At 38.5% G+C, this 25134-nt stretch overlaps 1 long non-coding RNA gene across 3 annotated transcripts; it reads right to left on the minus strand.

Annotated features, from left to right (window-relative positions):
* Positions 1–892: 892 nt before the first annotated feature.
* Positions 893–23598, minus strand: LOC115225147. 3 transcript variants are annotated; one of them, XR_005004009.1, is made up of 5 exons: positions 23441–23598; positions 20792–20855; positions 7621–7659; positions 4575–4823; positions 893–1532 (listed from the first exon to the last, which is right to left on the minus strand). It is a non-coding gene; the product is annotated as an uncharacterized LOC115225147 (long non-coding RNA). The 3 variants fall into 3 exon arrangements; XR_003882923.2 differs by having other exon boundaries at positions 893–1580; XR_005004010.1 differs by lacking the exon at positions 20792–20855 and having other exon boundaries at positions 23441–23577.
* Between the last annotated feature and the right edge of the window lie 1536 nt (positions 23599–25134).

Genomic DNA, 25134 nt, shown 5'->3' on the forward strand with positions numbered 1-25134 from the left:
TGTCCTTGGGTTTGTGTCTATGTTTTCGTTTCTCATTGTGTTCGACGTTTTTTTTTGTGTCCTGTACTCATATATGCGTGTATATGTACATGTAGAGGTAGGTACGTACATGTATGTTTATATATATGCATATGTTCTATTTATTAATATATATCATCATCATCATCATCATCATCATTTAGCGTCCGTTCTCCATGCTAGCATGGGTTGGACGGTTCAACTGGGGTCTGTGAAGCTGGAAGGCTTCATCAGGCCCAGTCAGATCTGGCAGTGTTTCTACGGCTGGATGCCCTTCCTAACGCCAACCACTCCGTGAGTGTAGTGGGTGCTTTTTACATGCCACCCGCACAGGTGCCAGACAGAGCTGGCAAACAGCCACGAACGGATGGTGCTTTTACGTGTCACCGGCACGGGGCCATGCGAGGCTGGCAAACGGCCACAAACGGATGGTGCTTTTACGTGTCACCGGCACGGGGCCATGCGAGGCTGGCAACGAACACGAACGGATGGTGCTTTTACGTGCCACCGACACGGGGGCCAGACAGGGCTGGCAAACGGCCACGAACGGATGGTGCCTTTACGTGTCACCGGCACGGGGGCCCTGATGTTGTTCGACCTCAATTTGGTTCTGCTTTCTGATATTGGTTTGATTTTGATTTTGACTGTTCTCACTGGCCTTGCCGGGTTTTCTCACGCACAGCATACTTCCAAAGGTCTCGGTCACTGATCATTTCCTTGGTGAGACCTAAAGTTCGAAGGTCGTGCTTCACCATATATATATATACATATATATATATATATATATATATATGTATGTATGTATATCCGCACACACACACACACACGCATGCGCGCAATCTATTATCCAAACACCAGATTAATAATGACAAAGTTATTTTCGTAATCTTTATTGAAATATAGGTAATATATTTTAAGAGAAAAACGGAAATTTCATTACAAGAGAGTTAGAAGTTATCAAAATTATAACCTTCCATTTCAAAGTTCTTTTTAATTTATATTCCAAATCTGAACTTAATTATGGGAAAGGCTTTTTAATTAAATTCTTCGTTAATTTTGAAATTGACAGAAATGCAGTGAATTTTAATAGAAATCATCAACATCATCATCATCATCCACAGAGATTCTGACCAATATTTTCCCCTGCTTTTCTGAGTTAGACATATGTAAGTCAGAGCAGGGGTTTTAGAAAACTGGATGTTGATTCGACGATGACGCTGACAGCATAAATCGAGTGGCAGTAATTTAAACAGTAAAAGTTTATAACAAGGCTGGTGTACATCAAAATCAAATTTATAAAATTTCTTATTTATTAAATTATAGGTGGCAGGCATGGTTGTGGTAAAATGCTTGCTTCCTACCCACATAGCACTGGATTAAATATCAAAGGAGTGTCCTTCCAGCACTTGAGATTATTACTGGTATTTCTTAAAATGTATAAATGATGACGGCTGTTATCATCCCAATGACAAGGATGGACTTGGTTCTGAGGCTGCTGGTTCCTTGTGCACCACCTGCAAACGATTTCATTTGGATATCATCGGATGCCTCAGGTGTATCACCTACAAAGATAAACAATAAACCACTCTCAGTATTACGGTACTCAAGACTCAAGAGATTAAGACTCTGTTCCTTAGAGCGTAGGCGAGAAAGATATGCCATAATATACATCTGGAAGATCCTGGAGGGACTTGTCCCAAACTTTGGGTTCGAGAGTTACACAAATGCCAGAACTGGGCGCCACTGCGTGGTGCCAAGGACTCCAAATTTGCCATCAAGATGTAGGACAAGAAACTGTGATAGCCTGGGCTTCAGAGGCCCACAGCTCTTCAATATCCTCTCGAAGAACCTGAGAGACCTGCATGGGGTGGATGCAGATGTCTTTAAAGTAAAACTGGATCTCTTCCTGTCAGGTATCCCAGATGAACCAACTTCACGGCAGGAGGTGCAGATGAGGGCAGCTGCATCGAACTCTCTCATGCACCAAATGGCAGTTGCTAAAAAGCTTTCGTGAAGTAAAACCAAGTAGCAACACCAAATGGCGGTGCCCCAGCATGGCCACAGCCCATGAGCTGAAACTAGATAAAATAAAATTAAAAAAATAAAATAAATAAAACATATTACAAGGCGCAGGAGTGGCTGTGTGGTAAGTAGCTTGCTTACCAACCTCATGGTTCCGGGTTCAGTCCCACTGCGTGGCATCTTGGGCAAGTGTCTTCTGCTATAGCCTCGGGCCGACCAAAGCCTTGTGAGTGGATTTGGTAGACGGAAACTGAAAGAAGCCTGTCGTATATATGTATATATATATATATGTATGTATGTGTGTATATATGTTTGTGTGTCTGTGTTTGTCCCCCTAGCATTGCTTGACAACCGATGCTGGTGTGTTTACGTCCCCGTCACTTAGCGGTTCATTAAAAAGAGACCGATAGAATAAGTACTGGGCTTACAAAAAGAATAAGTCCCGGGGTCGAGTTGCTCGACTAAAGGCGGTGCTCCAGCATGGCCGCAGTCAAATGACTGAAACAAGTAAAAGAGTAAAGAGAGTATATCATTTATATACACTCTTCATACCAACTTGCCCAAGACTGCCCTTGTTTCCATGGTGTAAATCCCCTGTTTTAAAGTGATTCAAATTAAAACCTTTCCTTAAAATTTCATGTTAACTTTTGTTCCAAACAGCAGCTTAATAAGAACAAAGTATATATTTTAGTGTGTGTATATTATTACATCAAAGGTCAATGTAGAAAAAATTTAGTTATTACACACACATTAATACCGACAAATCCTAAGTTTCATCTTGTGGAGGTATGTATGTGCTGTCTATGTAGTATGTGAGACAACCAATTTTTTTTAAAATAAATTTTCAAAAATTGTTTTTTTTCATAAAAAGCTTTCTCCTATCATCTTTAAAAATATATAATAGAGAAACAATTCTTAACCCTTTTGATACCAACCTGGCTGAAACCACTTCTGACCCTGTAGTACAAATGTCTTGTTTTCATAAGTTTTTAATTAAAATCTTCCACCAAACCTTAGTCACAATTTATGTTCCTAACACTAGCTTAATGATAATTAAATTATTTCACTAAATTCTTCATAGGTTTTCAAAATAACCGAAAACAAAGGCTGTATATTTTAACAGAAATATACTAACAAAAGCTTTGAAGTGAACTAATTTAAAACTTCACATTCAAATTTCAAAGCCATTAAAAAATCAATAGAAGTGACTTTTTGTGAATTTTCTATCCCAAACCCAAGCAAAATGCCCGAAACTTGATACGCCAATTGAATGCCAGCTAGCTGTATGGTTGTTCCTTCTTGAGCCATGCCTAGCTCATAAGGGCCAGTTTCCCGGTTTCTTGGCATATAGGTTCCCCACCTGGATGGGACGCCGGCCCATCGCAGGTGAGCTGCAAGATGCAGGAGGAAAGAGTGAGAGAAAGTTGTGGCGAAAGAGTCAGCAGAAGTTTCGCCATTACCTTCTGCCGAGCCACGTGGAGCTTAGGTGTTTTGAACATAAACACACACATTACCCGGTCTGAGATTCGAACCCGCGATCCCTCGACTGCGAGTCCGATGCTCTAACCACTAGGCCATGTGTCTCCACAGCTAGCTGTATGTGATTGGTCGGAGATTTGGACAGTACTCAAGTGTATGTGCGCATGCACGCAGCTGTATATGCATGCACTAGCACTATGGCCCGGCGTCGCCGGGTCATAATGCTAGTCTCTCTATATATAAATGGGCAAATGTCTGTCTGTGTGTGTGTGTGTCCTTTATACAAATTCCACAATTTTTCAGTTAGCGGGCTTGCACTTTCTATGGTCATTCAAAACTATCCAAGGGTGGTCGTGCACATCTTTACATTTCCCCAGTCACCCCGCAAAGCCATTAAAAAATCAATAGAAGTGACATTTTTGTGAATTTTCTATCCATAACCGCAAGTCCACTTCTCTAACCACTAGGCCATATGCCTCCACTACTCACCTTGATGGTCAGGGTGATCATGGATTTTGTGGGTTTTCTTTATGTATAAGCCTCAGATTACTACCCCACTTGTTATATGACACTAAAACCCACACTGTACCATCTTCAATGTTTTTCTTTGTGTTAGCCTTCTGTGACTTATAAAGGAATTATTAATATTACTGTGTGGTAAGTAGCTTGCTTACCAACCACATGGTTCTGGGTTCAGTCCCACTGCATGGCACTTTGGGCAAGTGTCTTCTACTATAGCCTCGGGCCAACCAAAGCATTGTGAGTGGATTTGGTAGACGGAAACTGAAAGAAGCCCGTCGTATATATGTATATATATATATGCGTTTGTGTGTCTGTGTTTGTCCCCCTAGCATTGCTTGACAACTGATGCTGGCATGTTTATGTCCCCTTTACTTTGCGGTTCGGCAAAAGAGACCGATAGAATAAGTACTGGGCTTACAAAAGATTAAGTCCTGGGGTCGAGTTGCTCGACTAAAGGCGGTGCTCCAGCATGGCCGCAGTCAAATGACTGAAACAAGTAAAAGAGTAAAGAGTATTATGAATTGCTTCCTTACTGTTTATCGTCAATTTGGTTCTTCCAAGGTTGATATTGTCGTCTGCAAACGCCCAAGTCAAACAGTCCTTTGTTACTTTTCTGATTAAGAGCATAGAAGTATTCCCACTGTGGCTAACCTGGTAATTAGTGCCGTTAGCGCATGTCCTGTCGCATTCATATTTATAATTCTGGCACTGCCAAACCACTGGTCTTCGCATATTCGGTACTGTAATACTGAGATTGGCTTTTCCGTTCAGTTTAATATTTTCTGAAAGAAAGAAATCAGATAAGAAATATGCTTCCCAATCACATATGGTTCTGGGTTCAGTCCCACTGTGTGGCCACCTTGGGCAAGTGTCTTCTAGTATAGTCTCTGGCCCACCAAAGCCTTGTGAGTGGATTTGGTAGACAAGAAACTGAAAGAAGCCCTTTGTTTTTATGTATATGTATTTATGTATGTGTGTGTGTATATATATATATATATATGTATATATATATATTATATATATATATATATATATATATATATATTACATATGTATATTATATATTATATATATATATATATATATATATATATACATATATGTATATATGTTATATATATATGTATATATATATATGTATATATATGTATATATATGTATATATATGTATATATATATATGTGTATATATATATATGTATATATATATGTATATATATATGTAATATATATGTATATATATATATATGTAATATATATATATTATATATATATATATCTATATATATATATATATACTACTATTGGCATAGAAATAATTTTCTTTAGCCCTTATTTATAAGTTGTATATGTATATGTATATATAGTGGTCGTATTCTGTCAACTTAATGTGACAGTCTTGTAAGGGAATTACACCAGCGCCATTTAACTCTAGGAAACATCGACGCTTCCTGTCAGCTTTGACACATTTCTTGTGTCCTTATATTTGCAAAGGGGATAAATTTTATATATATATAGTAGTAACAGAAAGGAGGAATTTCGATTATCCGCACTTGGTGAGTTGTAATTTATATAAGAAATTAAAAAAGGAAAATACGCACACTTTACATAGTTTTAATATAATTTTTAATATATTGACCGGTTTCACTATCACTATTCATGATATTATGTTTTACTTATTCGAATATGTATTTTTTCTTAAGAAGAAATTTTGTCCATGTTGTGTGTGACAATATTTTTTGTATTGGCAGTTTGCATCATTACCGTGGCAAACAATAGATACATAATTAAATACCAATCCTACTTGGATGGAGCTGTTAGCGCTCCACTGGCACAGGTGCCAGTCCACGAATTTGGTTCAATTTCGATTACACTTGCCCTGACAGGTCTTCGCAAGCAGAGTTTAGTGTCTAATGAAGGACGGTTGGCATGGGTGCCAGTCGTCGAATAAGCAGCGACTAAAAGCTTTGAGTTGAGGGAAAGAAATAGAAGACAGAACTGAAAAGATAATGTCTAGTTTAAAAGGGGGAAAAGGGTTTGTTAATACCGGATGCAAGGCGATACAATAGAAAATACTTGGTCGAAAATGAAGGGTGCTTTCATTTCATTATTAGAAGAATGCGTAGGGTGTGTAAAGAGAAAGAATAAGACTTGATCACAAGAGACACTAATAGCCTTAGAGTAAGAAAGAAGCGAAAGGAAAAATTACAATTGTCAAGCTTAGAAGTAGAGATAAATAAATGTCAGGGAAATTAGAAAATAAGGAAGTTAAAAAACCATTAAGGGACAAGCGAAAATATTTTGAAAATTTAGCAAAGACAGCAGAAAGTGCAGCTCAGGCCAGAACATGAAAGAGTTGTACAACACAAGTAAATTAATATCCGAGAAGAGAGTAAGAGTAGAAAAGGCAGTAAAAGGGAAGAGTGGCCGGATGCTAAGATTAATCCTAGATCAAAAAAAAATCGATGGAAGGAGCATTTTGAAGATTTGCTAAGTAGACTACCTCCAGACACAATAGCTAAGATTGTGCCAAGAAATTTGGATCTTAACATCAGCCTTGACCCACCGTCCAAGTTTGAAATAAGAAAGTTAAAAAACAATTAAGAGACAAGAGAAAATACTTTGAAATTTAGCAAAGACAGCAGAAAGTGCAGCTCAGGCCAGAACATAAAGAGTTGTACGACACAAGTAAATTAATATCCGAGAAGAGAGTAGAGTAGAAAATTATGTGAGACAACCAATTTTTTTTTTAATAAATTTTCAAAAATTGTTTTTTTTCATAAAAGCTTTCTCCTATCATCTTTAAAAATATATAATAGAGAAACATTCTTAACCCTTTTGATACCAACCTGGCTGAAACCACCTCTGACCCTGTAGTACAAATGTCTTGTTTTCATAAGTCTTGAATTAAAATCTTCCACCAAACCTTAGTCACAATTTATGTTCCTAACCTAGCTTAATGATAACTAAGTTATTTTACTAAATTCTTTGTTATATTTAAAATTAATTGAAAGGAACACAGAGCATCTCAACAGAAATATGGTAACAAAAGGGTTAAAATATATAATAGAGAAACAATTCTTAACCCTTTTGATACCAACCTGGCTGAAACCACCTCTGACCCTGTAGTACAAATGTCTTGTTTTCATGAGTTTTGAATTAAAATCTTCCACCAAACTTCTTTTCACTGCATTGCTCCAGTCCACTCAGCCGTCAAAGTGTAACTTTGCAACCGATTGGCAGAAAAGGGTGAAATGGTGAAAGGGAAGGGTGGCCGGATGCTAAGATTAATCCTAGATCAAAAATTCGATGAAGGAGCATTTTGAAGATTTGCTCAGTAGACTACCTCCAGACACAATAGCTAAGATTGTGCCAAGAAATTTGGATCTTAACATCAGCCTTGACCCACCGTCCAAGTTTGAAATAAGAAAGTTAAAAAACAATTAAGAGATAAGCGAAAATATTTTGAAAAGCAAAAGATTGGCTGAAAGTTATGAGTTGAGGGAAAGAAATAGAAGACGGAACTGAAAAGGTAATGCCTAGTTTAAAAGGGGAGAAAAGGGTTTGATAATCCATTTACCACTTTGGATAATATCATAAATTCCTGCGCTTGCCAAACCTGTAAGAGATAAAAACATAAAGTTTTGATTTTCAGATTTAACATTTGATCAACAGGATTGTTTAATATTTATGTTATAATAATTAAATAATGGAAGCGCTCCGTCAGTTACGACGACGATGGTTCCGGTTGATCCGAATCAACGGAACAGCCTGCTCGTGAAATTAACGTGTAAGTGGCTGAGCACTCCACAGACACGTGTACCCTTAACGTAGTTCTCGGGGATATTCAGCGTGACACAGAGAGTGACAAGGCCAGCCCCTTGAAATAGATGGAAGCACTCCGTCGGTTACGACGACGATGGTTCCGGTTGATCCGAATCAACGGAAAAGCCTGCTCGTGAAATTAATGTGTAAGTGGCTGAGCACTCCACAGACACGTGTACCCTAACGTAGTTCTGAGGGATATTCAGCGTGACACAGAGAGTGACAAGGCTGGCCCTTTGAATACAGGTACAACAGAACAGGAAGTAAGAGTGAGAGGAAGTTGTGGTGAAAGAGTACAGCAGGGATCACCACCATCCCCTACCGGAGCCTCGTGGAGCTTTATGTGTTTTCGCTCAATAAACACTCACAACACCCGGTCTGGGAATCGAAACCGCGATCCTACGACCACGAGTCCGCTGCCCTAACCACTGGGCCATTGCGCAATAATATTTAACACTTGTAGATATAACTAGGACTATGACCTGGCAACTCGATTGTGAAATATGATCTTTGGATGCTGAGTCTCATAGAGGTGATGACAAGTGACTGGGACTTCTGGGATTTGCTGTGCTTGAGAAAACATGTCAAAACACTTCTTTTCACTTCATTGCTCCAGTCCACTCAGCCGTCAAAGGTAACTTTGCAACCGATTGGCAGAAAAGGGTGAAATGGTGACTCAGAAAAATCCCCCAAACGGAGGTCCCGCAAGCCACATAGTGTATTCAATGATCAAAAGGGACTTCTTGTGATTTGCTGTGCTTGAGAAAACATGTCAAAACATTTCTTTTCACTGCATTGCTCCAGTCCACTCAGCTGTCAAAGGGTAACTTTGCAACCGATTGGCAGAAAAGGGTGAAATGGTGAATCAGAAAAATCCCCCAAACGGAGGTCCCGCAAGCTACATAGTGTATTCAATGATCAAAAGGGACTTCTTGGGATTTGCTGTGCTTGAGAAAACATGTCAAAACACTTGATTTCATTTCATTGTCCCAGTCCACTCAGCCGGCAAAGGGTAACTTTGCAACCGATTGGCAGAAAAGGGTGAAATGGTGACTCAGAAAAATCCCCCAAACGGAGGTCCCTCAAGCCACATAGTGTATTCAATGATCAAAAGGGACTTCTTGGGATTTGCTGTGCTTGAGAAAACATGTCAAAACACTTCTTTTCACTTCATTGCTCCAGTCCACTCAGCCGTCAAAGTGTAATTTTGCAACCGATGGCAGAAAAGGGTGAAATGGTGACTCAGAAAAATCCCCCAAACGGAGGTCCCGCAAGCCACATAGTGTATTCAATGATCAAAAGGGACTTCTTGTGATTTGCTGTGCTTGAGAAAACATGTCAAAACACTTCTTTTCACTGCATTGCTCCAGTCCACTCAGCCGTCAAAGGGTAACTTTGCAACCGATTGGCAGAAAAGGGTGAAATGGTGACTCAGAAAAATCCTCCAAACGGAGGTCCCGCAAGCCACATATTGTATTCAATGACCAAAAAAGACTTCTTGTGATTTGCTGTGCTTGAGAAAACATGTCAAAACACTTCTTTTCACTGCATTGCTCCAGTCCACTCAGCCGTCAAAGGGTAACTTTGCAACCGATTGGCAGAAAAGGGTGAAATGGTGTCTCAGAAAAATCCCCCAAACGGAGGTCCCGCAAGCCACATAGTGTATTCAATGATCAAAAGGGACTTCTTGGGATTTGCTGTGCTTGAGAAAACATGTCAAAACACTTCTGCATTGCTCCAGTCCACTCAGCCGTCAAGTGTAACTTTGCAACCGATTGGCAGAAAATCCCCCAAACGGAGGTCCCGCAAGCCACATAGTGTATTCAATGATCAAAAGGGACTTCTTGGGATTTGCTGTGCTTGAGAAAACATGTCAAAACACTTCTTTTCACTTCATTGCTCCAGTCCACTCAGCCGTCAAAGGGTAACTTTGCAACCGATTGGCAGAAAAGGAGGTCCCGCAAGCCACAGAGTGTATTCAATGACCAAAAGGGTGAATCCTGGTTGGTTGGGATTGGTTGTTGAACCACATCACAGGTTTATACTCTGCCAGATATTTTAAGCATTTCAGCAATAAGTCATGATGGACCCGGGGCTTTCCCTGTCGTCATATCCTTCATTGCCTTATGTATTATACCACTGTAAATTAGCACAGCTGATCCCTCTGTTGGGTCCAGACTAGGAAGACCCTTTTTCTCTCACGTATTTTCCATGTTTAACCCTTTAGCATTTAAACCGGCCATATCTGGCCAAAAGTATTCTGCCTGTTTTATGATCAAACTGGCCAGATCTGGTCTCTCACACCAACCCTACAATATCTTTTAAAAAATTAACAGCTACCTCATCAAAATCTCAAAGCTACAAGATAATGCATGATTAGTTCAAAGCAATGTGGATGAAGAAGCATTAATTTTGGCAGAATAATGCGAACACTAAAGGGTTAATAACCTTGAATGAGTTTGTACTTCCTTTGCATTCACTGGTTCATAAACAATGGTTTCCTAGCGATGTCATTTGCTTGAAGTTCACCTCAAAAGAATCTCTAGGATTCTTCACATATTGCACAATCTTAGTAAGCAAAAGGTGAGCTGGCAGAATCTTTAGCATTCAGGGTGAAATGCTTAGTGGTATTTTGTCTGCTGTTACGTTCTGAGTTCAAATTCCGCCGAGGTCGACTTTGCCTTTCATCCTTTCGGGGTCGATTAAATAAGTACCAGTTACGCACTGGGGTCGATGTAATCGACTTAATACCTATGTCTGTCCTTGTTTGTCCCCTCTGTGTTTAGCCCCTTGTGGGTAGTAAAGAAATAGGTATTTTGTCTACCACTACGTTCTGAGTTCAAATTCCATCGAGGTCACCTTTGCCTTTCATCCTTTCGGTGTCGATAAATTAAGTACCAGTCACGTACTGGGGTCGATGTAATCGACTTAATACCTATGTCTGTCCTTGTTTGTCCCCTCTGTGTTTAGCCCCTTGTGGGCAATAAAGAAATATATATATATATATTATCATTTGTTTCCAGTCTACTAGGTAAAACATGTCCAAGTTCTTTGTTACTCAATAGACTGGGATATTATGATAGAAAGAACATCCACCATCATCATCATCATCGTTTAGCGTCCGCTTTCCATGCTGGCATGGGTTGGACGGTTCAACTGGGGTCTGGGAAGCCAGAAGGCTGCACCAGGCCCAGTTTGATCTGGCAATGTTTCTACGGCTGGATGCCCTTCCTAATGCCAACCACTCTGTGAGTGTAGTGGGTGCTTTTTACGTGCCAGACGAAGCTGGCAAACGGCCACGATTGGATGGTGCTTTTTATGTGCCACCGGCATGGGGACCAGGCGAGGATGGCAAACGGCCACGATCGGATGTTGCTTTTTACGTGCCACCGGTACGGGGGCCAGGCGAAGCTGGCAATGGCCATGGTCAGATGGTGCTTTTTATGTGCCACTGGCATGGGGGCCAGGCATGGCTGGCAAATGGCCACGATTGGATGGTGCTTTTTACGTGCCACCAGCACAGGTGCCAGACGAGGCTGGCAAACGGCCCCGATTGGATGGTGCTTTTTACGTGCCACCGTCACGTAAGCCAGTCGGGGCAGCGCTGGCAACGGCCACGTTCGAATGGTTCTCTTATGTGCCACCAGCACTGAGTTGTATATAAAGAAAACTCTGATTCCAAGCTTGGAAAAATAGGTGTTCAAACAATGACGATGATGAAAAAAATAACCCTGAAATCTTTCACATAGCAAAGCAGTCACTAATATTAATTTATCTATTTATTTCAGGTCCAGTTGTGTTGGGAGGAAACGTCCTTCTTCGTACTGAAGAAGTACCCAATATGAAGAGGCCTATTGCCTGGGAAAATGGTCGTTGCTACAACGGCCACTATGAAGTTAGTCCTACTGGTAACATTTCTACTCTTTGGATTCAAAGTCCCTCAAAGTGCACAAAGTACTTTCAGTACAGTGAAAATAAGAGCACCGCAACAAACTACAGCCCATACGGAAAGCACTCTGAGTGAAGTAAAGAAAATAGATAGGAAAATACGCAAGCTGCTGAGTTGTAATAGGATGCACCACCCAAAGGCAGACGTAGGTCGCCTTTACCTTCCCAGAGCCCAAGGAGGTCGAGGCCTGATCCAATTGATGCTCAGTTGTGCAGTAAAAGCATGTGATAAAAATAAGACAACTGAATAAGTAAAATAAAAGGAAGGTTAACGAAAATAAACAAAAGACGAAGGCAGGTGGAGTACAAACAAACAATTGTATTAGTATGGCGCTCAGGAATAGAAATAAAACAAGTCTTTTACGTTTCGAGCCTACGCTCTTCGACAGAAAGATACACAGAAAAGAAACAAGCAGAGAAAAAGGTTGAAAGTTCAAGGTTAAAAATGTATACATGTTGTGGTATATTTTAAGGATTTCACATCAATAACAAAGTCACTTTGATCCGTGAAGGTGAGGTGCAGTCAGAAGGTAGTGGTAGAATATAGGACAAAAGTGAGACCACCTGAGCGCGTGATATATAACGGGATGGTTTACGAAAATAAACAAAAGACAAAGGCAGGTTGAGTACAAACAAACAAATGTATTAGTATGGCGCTCAGGAATAGAAATAGAACAAGTCTTTTACGTTTCGAGCCTACGCTCTTCAACAGAAGATACACAGAAAAGAAACACGGAGAGAAACAAGGAGAGAAAAAAAATGTGTGCAGAAGCTAGCGATTCAATATACATATATACATATATATATATAACGGGAAGCTTTATGAATATAAACAAAAGACGAAGGCAGGTGGAGTACAAAGAAACAATTGTATTAGTATGGCGCTCAGGAATAGAAATAGAACAAGTCTTTTATGTTTCGAGCCTACGCTCTTCAACAGAAAGATACACAGAAAAGAAACAAGGAGAGAAAAAAATAAATAAATAAAAGCCCTGATGTAGTACCAGGCAGTGGTTCTCATGGCTTCTGATCTTAACTTATTAGAAGTGTTATCATGTACATTGTTTTGTCTTGGTATAAAAGATGGGCTACAGCAAATATTCTGCTCAATACCACAGATTTGCTTGTCAGTTGTTTGACATTAACCAGTTGAGCAAGTTCCTCGGTGGCTGCATTATTTTTATTTAATTTCTTTGTCTAAGCTCTTTCGTCACACATCCTGCGACCCCTTTTTATGCTTCTTTATCCCCATTGTCACCTCTAGTTCTACTTATTCCACTTTAAGCAGAAGAAAAGGGACACATAGGATAAAAAGTCATTGGGAAGAAAGAGTTTAGACAAACACACTATAATAATAATAATATATAATAATAATAATAATAATAATAATAATAATGATACAGACATACATACAGACCGAACCATCAAGGCCAATAAACCAGATATTGTTGTGAAAGACCAAAACAATAAAGTTTGCTTATTGATCGATATGAGCATCCCCTGTGATCATAATATCTCAGCGAAAGAGTTTGACAAGCTCAGAAAATATAAAGACCTACTCATTGAAATTGAGAAAATGTGGCATCTCAAGGCGGTTACAATACCAGTGATCGTAGGAGCACTAGGAATGATCAAGAAGGGAACCGAAAATTATATGAGAATGATCCCTGGCTTACCATTCCTGCAAGAAGTACAAAAGATTGTCTTAACTGGTACATCACACGTATTGAGAAGAGCATTGTCGATGTGAGAACTGTTGCTGCTCATGTATTTTAATATAACTTTAAAAAAAAAAAAAAAAAAATGAACGAACTATTGAGTTTGGTTTAATGTCCTACCAATGTATACTCTGAGTTTCTTTGCCCTAGGAGTCGGGAAGACACTCGGCAAGAAATGGAAGCAAATTTGAAAGAAGAAAAAAAAAGTAATAATAATAATGATAATAATATAATAATAATAAATGCTCTGATGCAGTACCAGGCAGTGGCTCTCATGGCTTCTAATCTTAACTGATTGGAAGTGTTATCATGTACATTGTTTTGTCTTGGTATAAAAGATGGCTACAGCAAATTTCTGCTCAATACCACAGATTTGCTTGTCAGTTGTTTGACCGTAACCAGTTGAGCATGTCCCTTAGTGGCTGATGATATGTGCAACTCTGATCACGAGCAGAAGCAGTGGGGGAGCATCATAGCCATGTGTTGAGAGGGATTCTTTGGGGTTTGAGTAATTCACCTCTGGAAACATGGGTGTTTCGTTCATCATCCTTAAACAACCCTTATTTAGGGACCTTTTGAGCGGGATGGGCTACTCGACCAGAAGAAAATTCTAACTGGGCCCTATCTACAAGGTCATGCGCTGTTTATCTTGATATGAGTTCACCATGTCGTGCACATTTGGTTTGAATAATTCACCTTTGGAAACATGGGTGTTTTGTTCAACATCCTTAAACAACTCTTATTCAAGGACTTTTGAGTGCGATGGACTACTCGACCTGAAGAAAATTCTAACTGGGCCCCACCTGCAAAGTCATGCACTGTTTATCTTGATAGGAGATCACCATGTCCTGCACATATGGTTGTGATGCATGTGCCTAGTGTACCTTTATCAGATGGGTAGTCATGATGGGTATACTGGGCTTCGTATATTTTACGCCAGTGTCACTTTGATGACATGCACTGCTCTCTCACTCAATAAGAACAATAATAATAATAATAATAATAATGATAATGATAATAATAATAATAATAATAATAACAATAATAATAATAATAATAATAACAATAACAATAATAATAATAATAATAATAATAAAGACCAATTGCTCATAAACAGAATGATTGTAGAGAATTGCCGGAGCAAAAACAAAAACCTGAGTATGGCATGGATAGACTACAGGAAAGCGTATGACAGTGTCCCACATAAATGGATACTCAAGGCCCTTGAGATATACAAGATCTCTCCTGTCGTCTCAAAATTCTTAGAGAATAGCATGACCATGTGGAACACACGTCTCTTTCTAAGCCATAGTAATGGGATGAGCCAGTCCAACAGCATCAACATCAAACGAGGCATCTTCAAGGTGACTCCCTCTCTCCATTACTTTTTTGCATGGCACTGATCCCACTCTCAAACGAATTGGATAGTACCAGATATGGGTACAAAGTTTTTAGTAAGTTAATAAACCACCTTTTCTATATGGACGACCTAAAGCTGTTTGCCAGGAATGACCAAGAGCTAGAAGGGCTGCTAACAACTGTTAAAGAGTTTAGCAATGATATCGGAATGGATTTTGGCCTTGATAAGTGTGCTAAAGCAACTTTTGTAAGAGGCAAGCTCAGGCAAACAGCTTCTGTTAAATTAGATATTGACACTACCATCAAGGAACTTGACCCACAGGAAAGTTACAAATACCTAGGAATCAACGAAGGAGATGGTATACATCATGCTACTATGAAGGAAAAAATAAGAAAGGAATACTATAGGAGAATAAGGCTTGTACTGAAGACTGAACTCAACTCCAAAAATTGCATTGAGGCCATTAACACCCTGGCACTTCCAGTAGTCCAGCACAGTTTTAACATCATTAACTGGAACCTTACGGAACTCCAACGCTTGGACAGGAAGACAAGAAAGTTACTGACATCCAAGAGCATGCACGACCCTAAGGCAGATGTAGACTGCTTGTACCTACCTAGAAGCAGTGGGGGGAGAGGAATGATGCAATTAGAGCTGTGCTATAAGACCTCTACTGTAGGAATGAACAGTACCTATCTAGTACAAAGGACTGGATGCTGCGACTTGTGTGCGAACACGAAAGCAGCAAAAAGCTGCATTCTATTGTCAAGGAAGCTTATAAGTTCGAAAGGGAACTAGACATTAACTTGAATCAGATGAAGAGCCGGAAACCACTGCTACCAAGCAAGCAAAGCGAATCAAGCAGACTGCAAAAAAGAACGGGCAGAATCCAATTCAGAGGCGGTGGAGCCAGAAGCCCCTGCATGGACAATATATTCTCCGAAGCCAAAATGCTGATGTAGACCAAGCAACAACCCATCAGTGGCTGAAGAGCTCTGGATTGAAAGCAGAGACTGAAGGTTTCATAATGGCAGCACAAGATCAAAGCTTGTTTACCAGAAATTACCAGGCTAACGTTCTCCGAAACGGTACTGACCCTAAATGCAGATTCTGCGACACATTTGACGAAACGATAGACCATCTCGTTTCGGGATGTCCTGTGCTGACACCAAACGAATACAAAAATCGCCACGATAGGGTAGGACAGTATATACATTGGAAGATATGTAAACACTACAAATCCGACACTCCTGCTAACTGGTATGAACACCATCCTCAGCCAGTTGTTGAAGGTAAAGATGTCACCATCCTCTGGGATTTTCCAGTCAACACTGACAGAACGATCAAGGCTAATCGACCAGACATAATTGTTAAAGACAGGGAAGAAAATACCTGCAGACTAATAGAAGTAAGCGTCCCCACTGATAAAAATGTATCTGTCAAGGAATTTGACAAACTTAGTAAATATAAGGACCTGGAAATCGAAATACAGAGGATGTGGAATCTTAAAACAAAAACTGTTCCTGTTATTGTAGGTGCCCTAGGTATGATAAAAAAGGGATGTCAGAAGCACCTAGACAATATCCCTGGAAAACCATGTCTCAAGGAAATCCAAAAGATTGTGCTAACAAGTACTGCTCACATCCTTAGAAAAACCCTATCAATGTAAATGTTTGTGTTTGCATTACATGGAGATATATCTCTACTTCCCCTCCCCAAGCTTTCAGCTATATTTCAACAACTCTTAACCTTCACTTGCCCTAGGGCACTGGGTGTGCCCCGGCAGGTGATTGCATCAAACATGCAGATTAAAAGTAAATGACAATGATAATAATAATAATAATAATGATAATAATAATAATAATGATAACAATAATAATAATAATAATAATAATAATAATAATGATAACAACAATAATAATAATAATAATAATAATAATAATAATAATAATAATAATGATAACAATAATAATAATAATAATAATATAATAATGATAACACAACAATAATAATAATAATAATAATAATAATATAATGATAATACAATAATAATAATAATAATGTAGATAGAAGCCACACAACAATGCCCAATAATATAAACACTGAAACTGTAAAACACGAAGACAAGCGCAACATTCCCAACAAACACGATGTAAACACGAAGGGGAGCCTAATGATTATGATTATAAAAAATAAAATAATCAAAGAACTGAAAACCACAGAGCTCAAAATGGACCACCGACCATACCTCCCAAGAATAAAAATAAACGCAATAACAACACCAATTATAAACAACATAAACCTAGCCGTCACTGAACTAATAGCCACTGAAACAAAAAAAAGTGATATCACTGAGCTAAATGACTAATATACGCAGCAGCCACTGCAGCCACGAAAGAAGCTGGATACTCACCCAAACCTGCCCAAACAGGAGTACCACCACCCAAACAAACCCTGTGGATAAATAACATCCAAAACAAAATAAAAAAAATTAGAAAAGACCTGTCGATTCTTAATGAAATCAGCAAACAATCAACTACTGAGCAACAAAAAGAGAACAAAAATACTCCGCAAATATAACATCACAGAGAAAGATTTGCCTGAGATAAAAGAAAAGCTGAAGCAGATATCCTTGCCAAAGCACAAAGGATCCGCCAACGCTTTGAACAAAAAACAAAAAGTTCAACTCCAACCCCAAAAAATTCTACCAAGAACTGGGCAAAAATAAAATAGAAGTCACTGCAGCACAACGGCAGAAGAATTGGAAGAATTCTGGAGAGAAATATGGTCGGCGAACGAACAACCGAAAAAAGGAGTATCAAAATAACAAACTCGGCATCTGAACAACTTTGGACCCCCATAACAACTGAAGAGGTCACCCAGGCACTGCAAAGACTAAGCAACTGGAAGGCACCTGGGCATGACAAGATCCCCAACTTCTGGTTGAAATATCTAACAGGAATGCACAAAAAGCTGGCTGAAAACTTTAACAACATACTAGCAGAGCCAGAGACAATGCCTGAATGGCTCACGAAGGGGAAAACCATCTTAATTCCCAAATCAAATGAAACAGCAAAACCAGAAACTACAGACCAATAACCTGCCTCCCTACTATGTTCAAGGCATTTACTGCAGTGATATCGCAAAGGCTGAACAAGCACCTGGACGAAAACAAACTGTTCCCAAAAGAGCAGAAAGGATGCCGCAAAGTCTCATATGGCTGTAAAGATCAACTAATGATTAATAAAGCCATAACTGAAGACAGTCACAGAAAGAAGAAAGGCCTCAGTATGGCCTGGATTGACTACAAAAAGGCGTTTGATAGCATCCCCTACACATGGATCCTCGAAACACTAGCCATTAACAAAGTAGCACCAACAATCATAAAATTCATAGTGCACTCTATGAATAAATGGCAAACAGTCCTACACCTCCAAACAAAAGAGGGACTCATGAAAACCAAAGACATCCCCATTAGAGGAATATTCCATGGAGAAACGCTCTCTCCACTCCTTTTCTGCTTGGCACTGTCACCCCTATCTGATATACTAAATAGAACTGGATGGATATAAATGTTACGGCAAAACGATCAGCCACCTTTTATATATGGATGACCTAAAACTATACGCTGCAAATGACAAACAGCTGGAAACACTATTAAAGACAGTTCATGGATTTACCAAAGAAATAGATATGAAATTTGGATTAGAAAAATGCGCCAAAGTAACCATGAAAAGAGGAAAACTAGTTAAGAGTAACAACATCACACTAGATAAAACCAATGAAATAAAAGAATTAGACCAAAGCCAAACTTACAAATACTTAGGAATCCATGAACTAGATAAGACACAACACACACAATGAAAGAGAAAATAAAAAAAGAATATTATAGACGAGTTAGATCAATACTAAAAACAGAGCTCAATGCTAAAAACAAGATAATAGGTATCAACACTTTAGCTGTCCCAGTTATAAGTTACAGCTACAATATCCTTAACTGGACACGAAATGAACTGACCAAAATAGATAGGAAAACAAGAAAAATAATGACAGGATCTAGGATGCATCACCCAAAATCTGACATAGAAAGACTATATATACAACGTATAGAAGGTGGTAGAGGCCTTATAAGCTGGAAAACTACTATAAAATAACCACCATAGGACTGCAAAAATATCTACTTCAGAAGGAAGAAAACTGATCCAGATAGCGGCAAAACACGAGCAAAACAAAAAACTGTTCTCAGTATTTAAGGAAGCTGACAAATACAAAAAGAAATCATACCACCTAATAAACATGAAGAAGAAGAAAAAGAAGATGAAGAAACAACAAAAGCTATAAAACAAATGAAATCCAAACTAAAAGTAGAACAGCAACGAACCATGATAAAACGATGGCAAGAAAAGCCCCTTCATGGTAAAACTGCACTAAACTAAACGCAAAAGAAATAGACAAAGAAAAATCCCAGCAATGGTTGAGAAGCTCAGGACTCAAGCAGCAGAAACAGAGGGATTTTTAATTGCAGCACAAGACCAAAGCCTCCCCACCAGAAATTACCAAAAACATGTAACGAAAAAAAATATTACAAGTAACTGCAGAATATGTGGAGATGGACAAGAAACAATAAATCATATTATCTCTAGCTGCCCAGTCTTGGCTAAGAAGGAATATATTCACAGACATGACAGAGTTGGAACTACATACATTGGAAGCTATGCCAACATTATGGAATAACAACAGAAAAAAGATGGTATAGGATTATGCCAGAAAAGGTCACAGAAAACAGAAAGAAAGCAACCATACTCTGGGATATGCCGATACATACAGATAGAGAAATTAAGGCCAACAGACCAGATATAGTTGTCAGAGATCATGAAGAAAAAAAATGCTTTCTAATTGATGTATCAATACCGGCAGATGACAACGTGTCTCTAAAATAAATTGAGAAACTCTCAAAATACAAAGACCTGGAAATAGAGGTAACCAGAATGTGGAACCTGAAAACAGAAACAATTCCTATCATAGTAGGTGCATTAGGCATGATAAAAAAATATTCAGACAAATACATAACAAAAACACCAGGACTTACAAACACATATAACATACAGAAAATTGCACTACTGGGCACTGCACACATCCTACGCAGAACACTTTCCATACAATAACCATCAGAGCATCACAACAAATCACAGCACATACCCAAGGCACACAGAGCTGCGCTCGGTAGTGAAGTGAAAGCACGCTATAAAAATAAAACTACTGAATAATAATAATAATAATAATAATCACTGAGCAAATATTTTTATAACACTTAAGCAAAATAAAAAATTTGTAACTTTCAAGGTTTTCTTCTGTATGTGTTTTTTGTTTTTGTTTGTTTTTTTTATTTTTACCTGTTTTGAATTAATAGATCTCATAATAATATCGGAGATGTACTCGCATAGCAAGTGATTTGATCTGAGATCGTGTGCTGAAACGAAAACAATTGCAGCGTGGAAGGTTTGTAAGCCATTTAAGAAAAACACAAAAGCCGTTCGATTCACTCCAACATTTAAGTTTAATTGTCAAAATATTTTCGTCGCTAAAATCCGCGACCTGTTCACTGACAAAGTCCGTGCTGCTAGGATATATTCATAGTTGACGAATGGATTAGTTAGGTGGAAGTGGTGGTGGAGGAGGAGGAGGAAGAGGAAAAACAATTTGAAATATCCCTGTCAAAACAGGGAAAACCCAATTTATGTGGGGGACCAAATTCCAGACTTCTGTTTACTTGCATAGGTTACACCTTAACGAGAATGAATTTTTAAGAAGAAGAAAAATAGCAAATAATAATAATAATAATAATAATCACTGAGCAAATTTTTTTATAATACTTAATAATAATAATAATAATAACTTACAACACAGTGCATACAAACAAAGAACTTTAGAATGTCCATGATCTGTGAAGATAATTTTCTAAAACTGAAAAAAAACAAAATTATTTCAGTTCCACTAATTTCACAACAAACAAACAATAGTGTGATATCTATTGTTGTACGTAATTAATTATTGTGGCTTTTTTCCAACAAATTTTGTTCAACGAAAACAATAACAATATTTAACAAAAACATCTTTAACCTTTCGTGACAACCCGGCTGAAACCGGCTCTGGTTCTTTAGTACAAATGTCTTGTTTTCATAAGTCTTGAATTAAAATCTTCCACCAAATCTTAGTCACAATTTATGTTCCTAACACTAGCTTAACGATAACTAAGTTATTTTACTAAATTCTTTGTTATATTTAAAGTAATTGAAAGAAACACAGGGCATCTTGACAGAATATGGTAAAGAACGGTTTTAAAATATAATAGAGAAGCATTTCTTAACCTTTTGATACCAACTGGCTGAAACTACCTCTGACCCTGTAGTACAAATGTCTTGTTTTCATAAGTCTTGAATTAAAATCTTCCACCAAACCTTAGTCACAATTAATATTCCGAACACTAGCTTAATGATAACTGAGTTATTTTACTAAATTCTTTGTTATATTTAAAATTAATTGAAAGAAACACAGAGCATCTCGACAGAATATGGTAACAAAAGGCTTAAAAATATATAATAGAGAAACAATTCTTAACCATTTTGATACCAACCGGCTGAAAGCACCTCTGGCTCTGTAGTACAAATGTGATTGTTTTCATAAGTTTTGAATTAAAATCTTCCACCAAACCTTAATCACAATTTATGTTCCTAACTTAGCTTAACGATAACTAAGTTATTTAACTAAATTCTTTGTTATATTTAAAATTAATGTGAAGAAACACAGAGCATCTCGACAGAAAATGGTAACAAAAGGTTAAAATATATGATAGAGAAACAATTCTTAACCCTTTTGATACGAACCTGGCTGAAACAACCACCTCTGACCCTGTGTAGTACAAATGTCTTGTGTTTCAAAGTTTGATTTCAAATCTTCTGCCAAACCTCTAGTCACAATTTATGTTCCTAACACTAGCTTAATGATGACTAAGTTATTTTACTAAATTCTTTGTTATATTTAAAATTAATTGAAAGAAACACAGAGCATCTCGACAGAAAATGGTAACAAAAGGGTTAAAATATATGATAGAGAAACAATTCTTAACCCTTTTGTTACCAACCTGGCTGAAACCGCTTCTGGCTCTGTGTACAAATGTCTTGTTTCCAAAAGTTTTGATTTCAAATCTTCTGCCAAACCTTAGTCACAATTTATGTTACTGATACTAGTTGAATGATAACTAAGTTATTTTACTAAATCCTTTGTTATATTTAAAATAATTGAAAGAAACACAGAGCATCTCAAAATAAATACAGTAACGAAAGGGTTAAATGATGGTCTGACCGTCTGCTAAGCAAGAGGGAAGCAGTAAATAGAAGAGAGATGGTAAAAATGCTCCGGAATAATCATTTAAGATTTTTTCTTATATTCTTTACTCTTTTACTTGTTTCAGTCATTTGACTGCGGCCATGCTGGAGCACCGCCTTTAATCGAGCAAATCGACCCCGGGACTTATTCTTTTGTAAGCCCAGTACTTATTCTATCGGTCTCTTTTGCTGAACTGCTAAGTGACGGGGACATAAACACACCAGCATCGGTTGTCAAGCAATGCTAGGGGGACAAACTACTCCCACATTTTGCGGTGCAGTTTAACCAAATTCAGGTATCTTATAGTCGTGATTAATATCGAGCCCGTTTGAGTATTAGCGCGCATCTACGATGAGTCTACGATTTAAAAAATAATTTAACATCATTTTTTATTCCATTTTAATGCATAATTTTTCGTGTGTCGATGGCGGCGGAGTTGGCGTCCATGGTCACAGCTGCACCTGTTTGCTTCTCCCCCTTCTTCCCTCCCTCGTGAAGCTGTGGGGAAGGGAGTGTAAGGAAATCAACGTCGTAAAGCGTTGTCAAGGAGACCAGCGTTCTTTTAGAACAACGACTTCATGGCTTGAAGACACCAAAACAGAAATGGCTAAGAAAGCCCGAATTGGCATCTATAAGGGAAGTAACTCTCTAAAAATGCTTATATAGTTATTTCCCTTACAAATCCGAGCAACGCCGGGCGATACTGCTAGTCTTTATATATAAAACTGTAGTTGTGTGAGTGTCTGTCCCCTTCGATTTAGATTCCTAACTACTCCCACATTTTGCGGTGCAGTTTAACCAAAACCGGGTATCTTATAGTCGTGATTCATATCGAGCCCTTCTAGGTATTAGCATGAGTCTACGATTTAAAAAAAAAATTACCATCATTTTCCCCCATTTTTAATGCATTTTTTTTGCTATTATATAAGGGAAGTAACTCTCTAAAAATGTATTATTAAATCTCAGAACGTAAAAAGCTACAGTAAACCCCTCTTTGTGGTTAGCCATATTGAGATGGCTATTATACTTTACATCTCTAAAAATGCATACATAGTTATTTCCCTTACAAACCCGAGCAACGCCGGGCGATACTGCTAGTTTATATATAAAGATTTGTCAAAGGTTTTAAATAATTCTGTTAATTACAGGTATTGTCAACTTACCGTTTTTGTTTTTGCGGGTATGAATACAGTGTATAGATGCTTCAATTTAGATCTGGTCTAGTGAATCACTCGCCTCAAATTTCCAATGATGAATGAAATTCAGATCCTGTTTAGGGAGTTGCTCAAATCCTGTTGTACTGTGATCATATCAAGGAAGGAAATATCATACACAATGACACACACACCCAGAAGGAAGAGAGAAAGAGAGAGAGAGAGAGAGAGAGAGAGAGGGCACAATGTTTCAGAGAAAATGTAGAAGAAAAAGGTTTTGTTCCGGCAATTTTTGTAAAAACTGATTTTATCTTTTATTTTTCAGCTGTTATATACTCTTTTACTCTTTTACTTGTTTCAGTCATTTGACTGTGGCCATGCTGGAGCACCGCCTTTAGTTGAGCTAATCGACCCCAGGACTTATTCTTTGGAAGCCTAGTACTAATTCTATCGGTCTCTTTTTGCCGAACCGCTAAGTTTACTCTTTTACTTGTTTCAGTCATGTGACTGTGGCCATGCTGGAGCACCGCCTTTAGTCGAGCTAATCGACCCCAGGTCTTATTCTTTGGAAGCCTAGTACTAATTCTATTGGTCTCTTTTGCCGAACCGCTAAGTTTACTCTTTTACTTGTTTCAGTCATGTGACTGTGGCCATGCTGGAGCACCACCTTTAGTCGAGCTAATCGACCCCAGGACTATTCTTTTGTAAGCCCGGTACTCATTCTATCGGTATCTTTTGCCGAACCGCTAAGTTTACTCTTTTTACTTGTTTCAGTCATTTGACTGTGGCCATGCTGGAGCACCGCCTTTAGTCGAGCTAATCGACCCCAGGACTTATTCTTTGGAAGCCTAGTACTAATTCTATTGGTCTCTTTTGCCGAACCGCTAAGTTACTCTTTTACTTGTTTCAGTAATGTGACTGTGGCCATGCTGGAGCACCGCCTTTAGTCGAGCTAATCGACCCCAGGACTTATTCTTTGGAAGCCTAGTACTATTCTATTGGTCTCTTTTGCCGAACTGCTAAGTTACAGGGATGTAAACACACCAGCATGGTTGTCAAGCGATGTTGGGAGGGGGACAAACACATACACACAAACATATACATGCACATACATACATATATATAATACACACACATGTGCGGTGGCACGTAAAAGAACCATCCGAATGTGCCCATTGCCAGTGCCGCCCCGACTAGCCTCCGTGCCGGTGGCATGTAAAAAGCACCAACCAATCATGACCGTTGCCAGCCTCACCTGGCACGTAGAAATCACCCACTACACTCACGGAGTGGTTGGCGTTAGGAAGGGCATCCAGCTGTAGAAACACTGCCAGATCAGACTGGGCCTGGTGCAGCCTCCTGGCTTCCCAGACCCCAGTCGAACCGTCCAGCCCATGCGAGCATGGAAAATGGACGTTAAACGATGATGATGATACATATATATATACATATATATATATATATATATATATATATATATATATTATATATATATATATATATATATATGTATGTATATATATATAGTATATATATATATATATATATATATATATATAAAAGTAAATAAATGATACAACGAAGTACCGATATTTACTGGAAATAGCGAACGTAATAAATACGGCACTAATGTATAGCTTCACTGCGTATGTACTAGTAAAGATGCGTGTGTGCAACAAACATGAAAAAAATTTGTCTTATCT

The sequence above is a fragment of the Octopus sinensis genome, linkage group LG27 (assembly GCF_006345805.1).
Source record: "Octopus sinensis linkage group LG27, ASM634580v1, whole genome shotgun sequence".
Classification (NCBI taxonomy): domain Eukaryota; kingdom Metazoa; phylum Mollusca; class Cephalopoda; order Octopoda; family Octopodidae; genus Octopus; species Octopus sinensis.